Consider the following 13,445-nt stretch of genomic DNA (forward strand, 5'->3'; position numbering starts at 1 on the left):
TAAATTAAAATTAGAGTAATAACTATGAAGAAACTATTTACTCAGAGCATCTGGAGGGAATGAGAAATGGCATAACTTAAAATCCTTATTCAATACAATATTAAAGGATTGACTAAACATAAGACTTGATTTATGATCATAAAACTAGGAAATCATTACCAACATCCTGATTACAAATAATCTTGTTCCCATAAAACTTGCAACTTAAGCTTCCAACTTATTTTGGAATGTTTTATAATAAACTACTTTTGATTTGGGGAACATGTTCAAATATTGCTTAACCAGCAACAAAAATGGACTAGTAACATGCAAATAAATTGCAATAATCTCTTATAAATTTAAAGACTTTCACATACATTATCTATATTTGATCATCATAACAATAAATGTAAATAGCCCCCCAATTGTCATTTTGTTGATGTAACTACAAATGATTTACTTTGAATTACTTAGATGGTCTGTAGTCTCCTGAGTCATTATGAAGGTAGAAAGAGGTGCTTCATAACAGAACTAAAGAATTTCAAGTATTTATTGTGAGCAATCTCTATGATGGCTTCAATTGCTCAAGAAAAAAGCCTACTCCAAGATTATGAGAGAGGTTAGAAATGAGTGTTGAATGAAAGGCTTGAAATGGGGAGAAATGAAGTAGTATCCATGCTCTGGCTAAAATTTCAGCACTCTATTAAATGAGAGTGGTAAGAGAAGCCATTCTTGTCTTACTCCAAGTCTTAAAGGAAATGCTTTCGGTTTTTCTCCATTTGGTATGATGTAGGGTTTGTCATATATAGACTTTATTATGTTGTGCTTAATTCATTCAGGAATTTTGTCATGAAGGGCTGTTCAATTTTATTAAAAAAATTTGATCTGTGAAAATTCATATGACTTGTATCATTTATTCTGTTCATGTGATGTATTGCATTTATTGATTTGCATATGTTGAACCCCCCTATATGCCTGGGATAAATCTCACTTGTTCATGCTGAATAATAGTTTCAATATCTTCTTGGATATATCTTGCTAGTCTTTTTTTTCTTTTTCTCTTTTTTTTTTAGGATTTCTGCAGCCATGATTATCAAGAACATTGGTCTACAGATTTCATTTTTGGTCGTATTCTCTCATTTTGGTAATAGGATAATGAGTTTGGAAGGATTCCCTTCATTTCAAATGTCAGAAACAGTTTGAGAAAAATAAACATTAGTTCATATTTCAAGAGTTGGTAAAATTCAGCATTCAAAACCTCTCATCCTGGTTTTTTCTTTGTTGGGAGACTTTTTATTACTGATTAGATCTTGTTACTTGTTATTGATATATTCTGGATTTTATGCCCTTATTGTCCAATCTTGGAATGAAGGTCTATTTTTTATTTCACTAATTGAGTTTTTCATTTTCAAGCTTTCAATTAATACTTTTAAAAGATATCTACCTCTGTCAAATTTCTCATTGTCATCACGAATTTTTTTAACAATTTCACCGAGTTAACTGTGTTCGGTTGAATTTTATTCAGTTTCCATATACTCATTCCTTCAAATTCTTCATCAGGCATTTTGTGAATATCCTTTTCTTGAAAGTCTGTTGCTAAAAGGTTATTGTCTTCCTTCTGGGGTGTCATGATACCTTGTTTCTCCATACTGCTCAGGCATCTGGAAGATCAATAATCTCTCACACTTTTATTAGGGAGCTTTTATAGTAAGCAACTCTCTGCTAAGAATATGTTTTGAGGTAGAAATTTAATAAATTATGCCGAATTTGGTTCCAGTGGATATGATTTTATACTCCCCCAATAGCTTCTTCAGCTGTAACCAATGGGTTTGGATCCAGGCTTTGCACATTATTGCCACTGCAACCAAGGAAAGAAAAATAATATTCATTGCTGCCTGATAGGAATTAAAGGCCCAGCCTCTTGCTCAGCCCTTGTCTGACAACACCCCACTAAGAAGGTTGCGGGACTTGGAAAACCCTAGCAAATATGGCGACCTAGACTGTCCATTTAGCCTTTGCTGGTGGAGTAGGATCCTAGGTCCAGATATTTCTATATCCTTTGTTGCTTGAAAATTTACATGTTGGCAGGCTATTTCTCCCTTTGCTGGTCCTTGGGCTAAGCTGAACCAATTTTCATTGTTACTTATCTTGTTTGTGTTCAGGTTAATTAGCTTCTTTAGACCTAATATGAGCAAAGAGGAAATTCAGGATACTTCCGTATCCCTTTTGCATCCATGGGACCTCAAAGGCCTGCTTTTTTCTCTCACCCTTTAGAGCCTTCTTATTTCTTTCATATGTACTGTATGGGGATTTTTTTTTTTTTTTTTTTTTTGTATCTGGGATCAAACTCATGACCTTGAGCTTGCAAGGTAGATGCAGCACCACTGAGCTAACTGCCCAGACCGTATGGGGATTTTGGTTGTAATTCACAGAGGGGAAAAAAGACATAGGCCATCTATTCCATCTTCTTGGTTAAATTGTTCTTAAGGGAAATTGGATATTTTATCTAAGTTGCCTGATTTATCACTAGATTATCTTTTAATATCTAACATCTATTGTAATGTTATTCCTTTCATTTCTGATGTTGGTCATTTCTGCTTTCTGTAGGATTGATGTGTGTTTGGAAAGATTTATCCATTTAATTTTTCATTCCAAATAATAATCTTATGATTTTGTTAATTTTCTTTGTTATTTTTAACATGTGTTGGTTCATTTCAATCTTTTAAAAATTTTTAACTTTTATTTATTGTATTTTCTATTTATAGTGTCTAAAATAATTTTTAATATTTATTGGTATATGTTTTTAGTACAGAATGATTATATACTTTGTATATTTAAAACTTCACCAATAATATAAGCATTAGAAAGTTATACACTTCTCAGAACTATGCAACAAATTTTTATTTCTTTTATTTTTATTATTATTTATTTAAATTATTTTCTATTTATTGTTCATTGACTCTTGAGATTTTGCATCCTATTTAATTTTCAAATATTTGGGACTTCCTTATTTAAACACAATTTTAATCCATTCCTGTTATATTTTGGGAAAATACTTTGTAATATATCTACCTGCCAAAAAGTAGGTTGACCAGCATGCTGTCTTTCTCAGTGAAAGGTTATTTTTTTTAATTGTGCACTTTCTATGGTCATTCTACAGTACTTTTTATGTAGCAATTAAACTATGCTACTTGCTTAGTTGATGGTGCTGTTCAAACCTCCTATGAGATTACTGCTAATATTTTTCCTGGCGAACCCACTAATTCCTAAGAGAGGGCTGTGAAATTGCCTACCATCCTTATGGTCTTGTATAAATGAAGCAAATTATTGTATATATTGAATTATTTTTCAAACAATAGAATATATAATTTGGGGATATGAAACATGTATTTGAACTTCTCCCTACTTCCTATATATCTCTTTTCTATTTTTTATTTTGCTATTTATTTGTATATATATATACAAATGATGCAATATCTGAGCTTGTGTATCTGACTTCTTTCACTTCTGGTCTCAAGTTGCATCCATGTACCTACAAGTGCCTCAAGTTTATCTTTCTTTATGGCAATGTAATATTCCATTGGGTATAAATGACACAAAAGAAATTTGGGGTTATTACCTGCTTTTTTTCATAAGAAGCTTTTTGATTTCTGTCTTGTCCTCCAAGTAACCACTTTCAAGGTAACAATACGCAATGTATTAACTATGACTATTCTCTTATTTTGTTATGAAATTATCTTTATTTTTCATAAAATTTATTTTTAAATTTTAATTTATTAGTACATTTTAAGTATACAATATAATGACATTCATCATTGGAGATATGCACCTTTATGTACAATTTGTTTCTTTTTTTTCCCCCTTCCCCTGCCCTCCATTCAACCCCTCCATCCCTCTCTATTTACAAACACTTTGTTTCCATTTTTTCATTTTCACTTATTAATTTCATTCCCTTTTTTCCTTTCCCCTACCCCTGCCCCTTCCCCTTCCCCTTTGCCCCTTTTCTTCCTATTTCAAATTATCTATTATACCCTTTATTCCTTATTTACACTTTCAGTTTCTCACATTAGAGAAACTATTTGGTATTTACACATGTGTGTCCTATTTATTTCACTTAAGACTATCACTTCAATGTGCACCCATTTAGCTATAAATGTCTCTAATTTCTCATTTTTTATGGATGAGTAGTACTCCATTAAAAAAAAACACACACACATTTTCTTTCTCCAGTCTCCAGTTGATGGGCATTTGGGCTGTTTCCAAGTTTTAGCTATTACAAAATGTGCTGCTATAAACATGGGTACACATATATCACTGTGGTATGATTCTTTTAATTCTTTGGGGAAGATCCCCACCAGGGGAATAGCGGGGTCAAATGGGACTTCCAGTCCTAGTTCTTTGAGATATCTCCATACTGATTTCCACAGTGGTTGCACCAGTCTACACTCCCACCAGCAGTAGAACAGGGTTCCTCTTTCCTCACAGCCCTGCCAGCATTTGTTATTGGTTGATTTCATGATAGCAGCCATTCTTTCCGGAGTGAGGTGGAATCTCAGCATTATTTTCATTTGCATCTCTTGAATGACCAGTGATGTTGAACGTTTTTTCATATGTTTATTTGCTATTTCTACTTCTTTGTCTAAGAAATGTCTATTCATTTCAGATACCCATTTTCAGATTGGGTCTTTAAATTTGGGAGGTCTAATTTTTTAAAGTTCTTCATATATTCTAGATAGTAGACTTTTGTCTGAGGAAAAGCAGGTGAAGATTTTTTCTCACAATGTGGTTGTCTCTTCACACTGCTGGTGGCTTCTCTTGCTGAGCAGAATCTTTTTAATAAGAAGAGATCCCATTTGTTGATTGTTTGTGGTAGTTCATGGGCAACTGAGGTTTTGTTCATAAAATCTTTTCCTACACCACCAAAAGTTCTACCTAACCTCTGTTCCAGCTGGTTCAGTGTTTCTGTTTTAATATTTAGATCCTTAATCCATTTTGATTTTACTTTAGTGCATGATGAGAGATAGAGGTCTAGTTTTAATCTTTGGCAAGTTGAAACCCAATTTTTAAAGCATCATTTATTAAAGAGGCTATCTTTCCTCCAGTGAGGGTGTTTGGCTTCTTTGTTGAAGATAAGATGGTTGAGTGTGTCTGGAGTTGTTTCTGCATCTTCTAACCTGTTCCACTGGTCCTCAGGTGTGCTTCTTTCCCAGTACAGTGCTGTTTTTAGCACAGTAGCTTTGTAGTATAGTTTGTATATACTTTGTAGTATAATTGGGGGTAATGATTGATACCCTCTGCCATTTCTCTGTTACCCAGAATTGCTTTTGCCATTCTGGGTCTCTTCTTGTTCCAAATGAATTTTTGGATTGTTTTCTCAAGTTCCATGAAGTATGCTGCTAGAATTTCAATCAGGATTGCATTGAATCTATATAGCAGTTTTGGAAGTATGACCATTTTCACTATGTTGATCCTTCCTACCCAGGAGCAGGGGATGTCTGTCCATTTTCTGATATCATCTTCCATCTCCCTTTTCAGAATGCTATAGTTTTCAGAGAAGAGGTCTTTGATTTCTTTTGTTAGGTTGATTCCTAGATATTTTAGTTTTTTGGATGCTATTGTAAAAGGAATTATTTGCCCTATTTCTCTCTCAGTGAGTCTGTTGCTCATGTAGAGGAAAGCTATTGATTTTTGTGTGTTGACCTTGTATCGAGCTACTCTCCTGAATTTGGTTATTGAGTCTAGAAGAATTTTGGTGGTATTCTTGGGGTCTTCTATATAGAGTATCATGTCATCTGCAAATAATGACAGTTTGACTTCTTCATTTCCTATCTTTATTTCTTTTATTTTTTTCTCTTGTCTAACTGCTGTGGCCAATGTTTCCAAAACTATATTGAACAAAAGTGGTGATAGTGGACATCCTTGTCTTGTTCCTGATTTTAGTGTGAAGGATTTCAGTTGTTGACCATTTAGTATGATATTGGCTGTTAGTTTTTCATAGATGGCTTTTGTCAGATTGAGGTGGAGACCATCTATTCCAGTTTTTTGTCTGGTTTTTATCATAAATGCATGTTGGATTTTGTCAAATGCTTTTTCTGGATCTATGGAGATAATCATATGGTTTTTGTCCTTGGCTCTATTAATATAGTGTGTTACATTGATTGATTTGCATATGTTGAACCATCCCTGCATCCCTGGGATGAATCCCACTTAGTTAGGGTGTATGATCTTCTTGATGATCTTCTGCATTCTATTCGCCAGTACCTTATTAAGGATTTTTGCGTCAATGTTTGTTAGTGAGATTGGCCTATAGTTCTCTTTTTCAGTTGGGTCTTTCTCTGCTTTGGGGATCAAGGTGATGCTTGCTTCCAGGAATGAATTCAGGAGTATTTCTGCCCTTTCAATTTCACTGAAGAGTTTAAACAGTAGTGGCAGTAATTCCTCTCTAAATGTCTTGTAGAATTCAGCAGTGAAACCATCAGGACCCGAACTTTTCTTGGTAAGTTTTTAATTACATTTTCAATTTCCTTTACTGATATTGGGTTGTTTAGAATTTTTAGGTCTTCGTTCAACTTTGGTAATTCATATGCATCTAGGAATCTGTCCATTTCTTCTATGTTTTCTATCTTATTGGCATATAGGTTCTGGAAGTAGGTATTGATGATCCTCTGGATTTCTGCTAGGTCCGCTGTAATTTCACCTTTTTCACTCCTAATTGCATGGGTTTGAGCCTTTGCTCTCCTTTTTCTGATAAGATTGGCTAAGGGTTTGTCAATTTTTTTATTGTTTCAAAGAACCAACTCTTAGCTTCATTGATTTTTTTTGTATCATTCTCTTTGTCCCCACTGAATTTAATTCTGCTCTGATTGTTATGATTTCCTGCCTTGAATGAGTGTTGGGTTTGTCCTGCTCTTCTTTTTCTACAAGCTTGAGGTTCAACATCAGGGTGTTTAATTGGGCTCTCTGTTTTCCCAATATATACATTCACTGCTATGAATTTCCCTCATAAGACTGCTTTCATTGTGTCCCATAGATTCTGATATATTGTATTGTCATTGTCATTTAATTGAAGGAACTGATGTTTTCTTTAATTTTCTCTGTGACCCATTGGTTATTCAGAAATGTGTTGTTCAATTTCCATGTGATTATGAAGTTTTTGCAGTTTCTTTTGCTACTAATCTCCAATTTCATCACACTATGGTCTGATAAAGTACAGGGGATAACTTCAATTCCTTTGCACTTAATTAAACATGTTCTATCTGCAAGTATGGAGTCTATTTTGGAGAATGACCTGTGTGCAGCTGAAAAGAATGTGTATTCCGATTTTGTGGGATGGAACACTCTGTAAATATCTGTTAAGTTCATTTGTTCAAGAGTTCATTTGAGTTCTAGTATTTCATTACTTATTTTTTGTCTAGTTGATCTATCTATTTCTGACAGTGGTTTTTTGAGGTCCCCACTACTATTGTATTAGTGCATATATGACCTTTCATGTCTGGTAGTATTTTTTTTTTATAGTTGGGTGCACTAACGTTTGGTGCATAGATATTTATGATTGTCATCTCTTCCTGTTGGATTGTTCCCTTTACAAGGATGTAATGTCCTTCTTTATCTCTCTTAACCAATGTTGGTTTGAAATCCATTTGATCTGCAAAGAGGATAACTACTCCTGCTTTTTGGGGGTTCCTGTCACATGGAGTATTGTTTTCCACCCTTTAACTTTCAATCTCTGAGTTTCTTTTTGAACTAAGTATGTTTCTTATATGCAGCATATTGTTGGAATTTGCTTCTTGACCCATTCTGCCAGTCTATTTCTTTTGATTGGTGAATTGAGACCATTAACATTGATGGTTATAACTGATACGTATTGACATCATGGTCATAACTTTTTCTTTTTGTTGGATTCTCCCCCTCTACATTCAATTTCTTGTTGCTCATGATGGATTCATTCTGCTGTACTTCCTGGGGTTGTGATCCTCATTGTCTGTTCCTAGGATATTATCTAAAATTTGTTGGAGTGCTGGCTTGGTATTCATGAAGTTCCTAAGGTGCTCTTTGTCATGAAAGTATCTTATTTCTCCATCAGTTTTGAAAGAGAGTTTTGCAGGGTACATCAATCTGGGTTGGAGGCTGTTTTCTTTTAGGGCTGGTAATATGTCACTCCAAGCTCTTCTTGCCTTGAGGGTTTTCATTAAGATGTCTGCTGTGATTCTGATGGGCTTTCCTTTATATGTGATTTGTTTCTTTTCTCTGTTTGTAGAACTTTGTTCTTCTATTCGGTTTCTGCAATCTTAACAATTATATGCCTATGGGTACATTTTTTTTGATCAAGGCTATTTGGAGTCCTATATGCCTCACTTCTCTGGATGTCAAGTTCTTTTGCCCTACTTGGGAAGTTTTCTGCCATTACTTCTGTGAACAGGTTTTTTATGTCATCTGCACGCTCTCTTGTTTCTTCATTGACTCCAGTCAGTCTTATGTTATTCTTCTTTGCATTGTCTACCAGCTGCTGGATTAATTTCTCATGCTCCCTTACAATTCTGAAGCAATTTTTCTTTTCCTGGTCACTAACTGCAATCTTATCTTCTATATCTGAAATTCTGTCCTCGCATTGGCTCATTCTACTGTGTAGACTTTCAATGGAGTTTTTAATCTCCTGGAAATCTGTTTGTATCATTTCATGGTTTCCATTTGTTTCCTATGTTGGGATTCCACCATGTTCCTCAGCTCCTCTATTTTTTTATCTGTGTCCTCTCTAGATTTATTAATCATGTCTTGCACTATAGGCACAATCTCTGCTGTTATCTGAGAAATTATTTCTGATTTCATTTTTTCCAGATCCTCTTTTGTTGCCAGTTCAGTTGGTCCAGGTGGTTGAGTATCAGAGTGTTCCATCTCATTTCCCTCTGGGGTTGCTGTAGGTGATATGGAAGTCTTGTTTTGAGAGTTGTTTATTTGTCTTCTCATTTTGATGGGGGGTGGGTGCTGTTGGTGACTCACCTCCTCTGTGCTGGAAGTGGTGGGCTGGGGCCCAGAACCCCCTTCCTTGTGGCTGGGAGCAGTGGGCTGGTGGCCCAGAAGCCCCTTTCTCGGGGCTTGGAGCAGTGGAATGTATTTTTTTCATAAAATTTTAAAAATGATTTTGTTTACTTCTCCCTTACTGTTTGGGTATCATGTATTTTTGAGCATCATAGCTAGGCATATAATATTTGAGATTATAATTTTTTTGTGGTGAATTTATTTGTAAGAAATATTCCTTTTATTTTCAGCTGTATTTCTTTCAATGAAATCTGCTTGCATTTCTGCTTAGGTTGAAATCTGTAATCCAATGTAGTATATTTTGCTCAGTATTTACTTTCCTAGTGCACTTCTATTCTGACAAATTATCTCATTTTTACATGAAACCATTGCTTATTCTATTAAACTATGTATATTGAGATGGACAGGTTTTAGGTATGATCAAGTGGAAAACTTAGGTTGTGGAGAGGTGTCAGCCCTCCTCACAGATTCTGGAAACTCAGGCACTAGAAAACAACTCAATCCCTCATCACCCACAGATAGCTCTCAGGCCAGATCTCTATCTTTTGTCCCCAGAGAAGAAGCAAGTTTAGCAGGATTAGTGACAAAGTTTCTGCCATGCATCTGCTAGGTTCATGTACCCTGGCAGCTCCCTGCACAGGGCTTCTCGGTCCCTTTGGTTTTATTTGTGAGTCCACCGTGATTAGTTCTGGTTGTTGCAGACATACACGGGACACTGTGGGATCAAGGCTGAATCAGGAAGCAGCCAGAGTAGCAGAAGACCATCTTCTGTTTCCATTTTTCTCTCTCAGACTTGTCCAGCTGCCCAAGTCCCAATCCAAAGCCACACACAAAAGTCCAAAACTGAGCCCACCTGCATTCCCATATTCTACCAGTGGTTTCTTCCAGTTTTCTTAGTTTGTGTGTGTATGGAGGGCAGTGACACCTTAGAAATTTGCAGAAAACCCCTGAGTTGTTTAAGAAAATGAAGACATATATTTTCATTAAATTTATTTAGAAAATTATTCGATTGAGTGGGTCCTTCAATTCCACTTTTAATATTAAATCTAATTTTATCAGCCAAGCTATCTTACTTCCTTTTTTCCTTTCCATTTGTTGTTTTATGTTGGAAGCAGAAGTCTAAAGCAAACACCTCGTGTGGTTTTTGTGATGAGACACTATTGCACCATCCCACAGACTGTCATGTAGGGTTTATTTGAGATCCTTGGAGTCAGTCCCCTGGGACAGTCATAATCTGAAGAGAAATTAGAGAACTCCAATATAATTTCTATCTGTGGCATTATCTTCAGTTGTAACAAAATAAAAGGTGCAAAAGCCAAAGTCTAGCAAATAACCATATGAAAATTATCTGAAATCAGTATGTCATTAAGAATTGCAAGTTGAAACAGCAATGAGGCAGAGCTACATGTCTCCTGGGATGATCAACATTCAGAACACTGATGTCATCAAACACTGGTGTTGACATTTCTACATAGAGAATTTTGATGCTCACACTTGGTAAGGAACCAGTATTACACAAAGGACACTTTCAACACTGATTTTATTCAATGAAGACAATTATGTATTATTTTGACTGTTACTTCTCTTACTCCAAGGGAAATTAATTACAACTAAAATAATTGTAAGGTTAAGAAAATAAATATTCTAACACTCTACTCTGATCGAAAGAAGAGCAAGGTGTATGAGAATGAATCTACAGAAAAACAAATAGATTTAAGCCCTTCAATTATTTATTAAGGTCTACTTTTTTGAAATATCATTTTAAGATTCCTATTATTGAGATTTTAGCATTTGTGCTACTATCCTCCATAATATTTGGAGATAATCAAATATTCAATTGAGATTTCAAAAGCATGTATATCCAATAGTTGTACAGTAATAGAAAATGTAACTCCTATCATTAAAGCTATTGGATTTTCAGATGAGCTCCTTTAATGAAAAATTTAGACATGCTATGATGTATATATGTATATTTTAAATCATAATATATATAGAAAAATCATTTATTCTAAGAAGAGGAGAAATTAACTTTTGGATTTGTTCAGTGATGATCTAAGTAAATAAGCTATTATTTGGTTTTTCAATTCATAGTATGCAGCTCAATTAGAAATATTTATTCCTAAGCTGCACTCCAATTACTGGTGAAAAATTTTGAAGAACGTCCTAATTGGAACCTACATCCTGCTCCCTGTTGGGGTTCTTTTCTGAATGTGTGTGATCTGTGTGTGGATTGGAGCAAGCGGGTGATTGAATATATGAAGTATTTAGGCGCTGTCCCGTTGCGTGACCTGGAAAAAGGTATCAAAAGGTTCTATACCTTGACCCAACAGAACGTCATCCAGAACTTTCTGGCCTCAAATGAAGGAAGAGCTATGTTCCCTCTGAGCCACTGGTTTAATTGGGGTGAGGGGGGACAGCTGGTTAATTTAATTTTATTTATGTAATTTTACTTGTAGTTGTTTATGTTTAGTTGTAGTATGTTTGTTCCTGCTTGTGATTTTTATACTAATCCTGTTTACTTCTATTATCTGTTTACTTTTTTGTTTTTAAGCAGTTTGGAGTAAAACTTGACACACATACTTAAGCATGTAGGATTGTGTGTTTTACATTTTATGTGTCTTATCTGACCCATGGCTTTATGATTTCGATAACTTCCTTATTTTCTAATTTACTTCACTATTCTCTTTTCTCTTGTATTGTACTTGATTAAGGTTTTCAAAAGTTGGGTATGCATAAATATGTGTGCATGTTGAAATGAACAGTGGAATATGTAAACATAAAGGTGCTCAAAACTAAAAAATAAAATTTGGTTCACTGTAATCTTGATGATCTGCTTGCAGTTGCTTGAACCTGCCATGCCTTTTCTGAAACTATGATGAATATTTAACCCCATTACCTCCCTAGAAAGCCCATGTCCTCTTCTTCCTTTGTAGGTTTAATAAACTGCCTGTAATTCAAGTTTTCAATGACACTTTCCTTGACAAAACTCTTATACCTTCTTCTAAAACACAGTTCTTCTGTGCTTCCTCATATGCACATTTTCAGTGATTTGTCTTTATTTCCACAATTATTGTATTCCTATATTTACTTAGTCATTAAAGTTAGGGTAGATAAGAGTAAAAAAGTTTAATCTTTCTATCCCTGGTATAACTTCACAAATAGAGATTTTGCACACATTTGTATTGAAGAACTAAAGAAAACAACCAGGTAAACATAAATTGCACAATATTTTAAACCCAGAATTTTTTATTAGAGGCTCTTCAGCAGTTGATTTATTAAATATTTGTCATTTTCCAGATGTTGTGCTAATCATGAGTAACAAAATGGGGGGTTAAGAAGTGACTTTCAACATTGGATTGTCAAAAGGGCATGAGGTTTGACTACAGCATCAGATGAATTTCACTGACACAATGCATATAAAATAAAGTATCACTGGAGAAAAATAATAGAGATTCCATAATAAATGCTATAGTATTACATGTTATTTTCTGTGCCAACTAGCTAGTTTTGCAGCAGGCAGTATGTCTGGAAGGAATCTAAGAACTTGGATTAGTTAGTTGAGTTTGAGTCTCTGTTCCAATAATTAGTAGCTATGTGATGAAGAGACAAACCAGCTATTTTCATCTTTATCTCAATTTTCTTATGTGTAAAATGATGACAGTGATTTGTTGCACAGAATGGCTGTAAGCATTAAGTGATTTGACCCAGAAGTTCGATCTGAGACTTAGACTTATCAAAGGAGGAAGAAACTCACTAGATATATGACAAAAAATTCTAAAAGCATATCACAGGGGGAATAAAAACCAGTAAAACAAAGGGTCATCAATGAAATATGTACAAGTAATAAGTGAGTCTTTCCCCAAATGTACTTTGCACTCAGAGGTGGGTGATGCAGGATTCTCTATCTAGAGGCCCTTGTCCCTGACAAGCTCAGGAATAGTTATCCTTCTGATAGGCCGCTGATCAACACACAATACCTACCTTTCTTGACCATGTACATGTTTGTCTTTTCTCTTCTTCATACTGTCTTTCAATGCCCAAACTACAGTACCCCTTTGGATATTGACAGCCCATGGATTCTTAATTCCATCTTATACATGGATAAATGGGAATATGCTCAAGGAATTTATATTATTTGTCTAAGGCTAAAAATAGTTATTGGCAAAGCCAGGTAAGGACTGTATATAATTTCATTTTGTCTGGGGTGTACCCTCTCACAACAAAAAAATATTTTCCATGTCTTCTTATTTTCTTCTCATATTTTCACTATATTTTCCCTCAACTTTTTCTTGTTTCCCATCTGAGACTTCAGGTTTTTAATGGATCTTCCCAGGCTTGCTGTTTCATAAAAAACTAAAGAGCTTTGCATACAATTGGATCCTGCATGTCAATTATGGTTGTGCAACTTGAAAGACACACAATCCTAAGAA

Source organism: Heterocephalus glaber, unplaced genomic scaffold (genome assembly GCF_053883595.1).
Source record: "Heterocephalus glaber isolate CG9 unplaced genomic scaffold, H.glaber_assembly_v1.0 deba00001460, whole genome shotgun sequence".
Lineage (NCBI taxonomy): Eukaryota > Metazoa > Chordata > Mammalia > Rodentia > Bathyergidae > Heterocephalus > Heterocephalus glaber.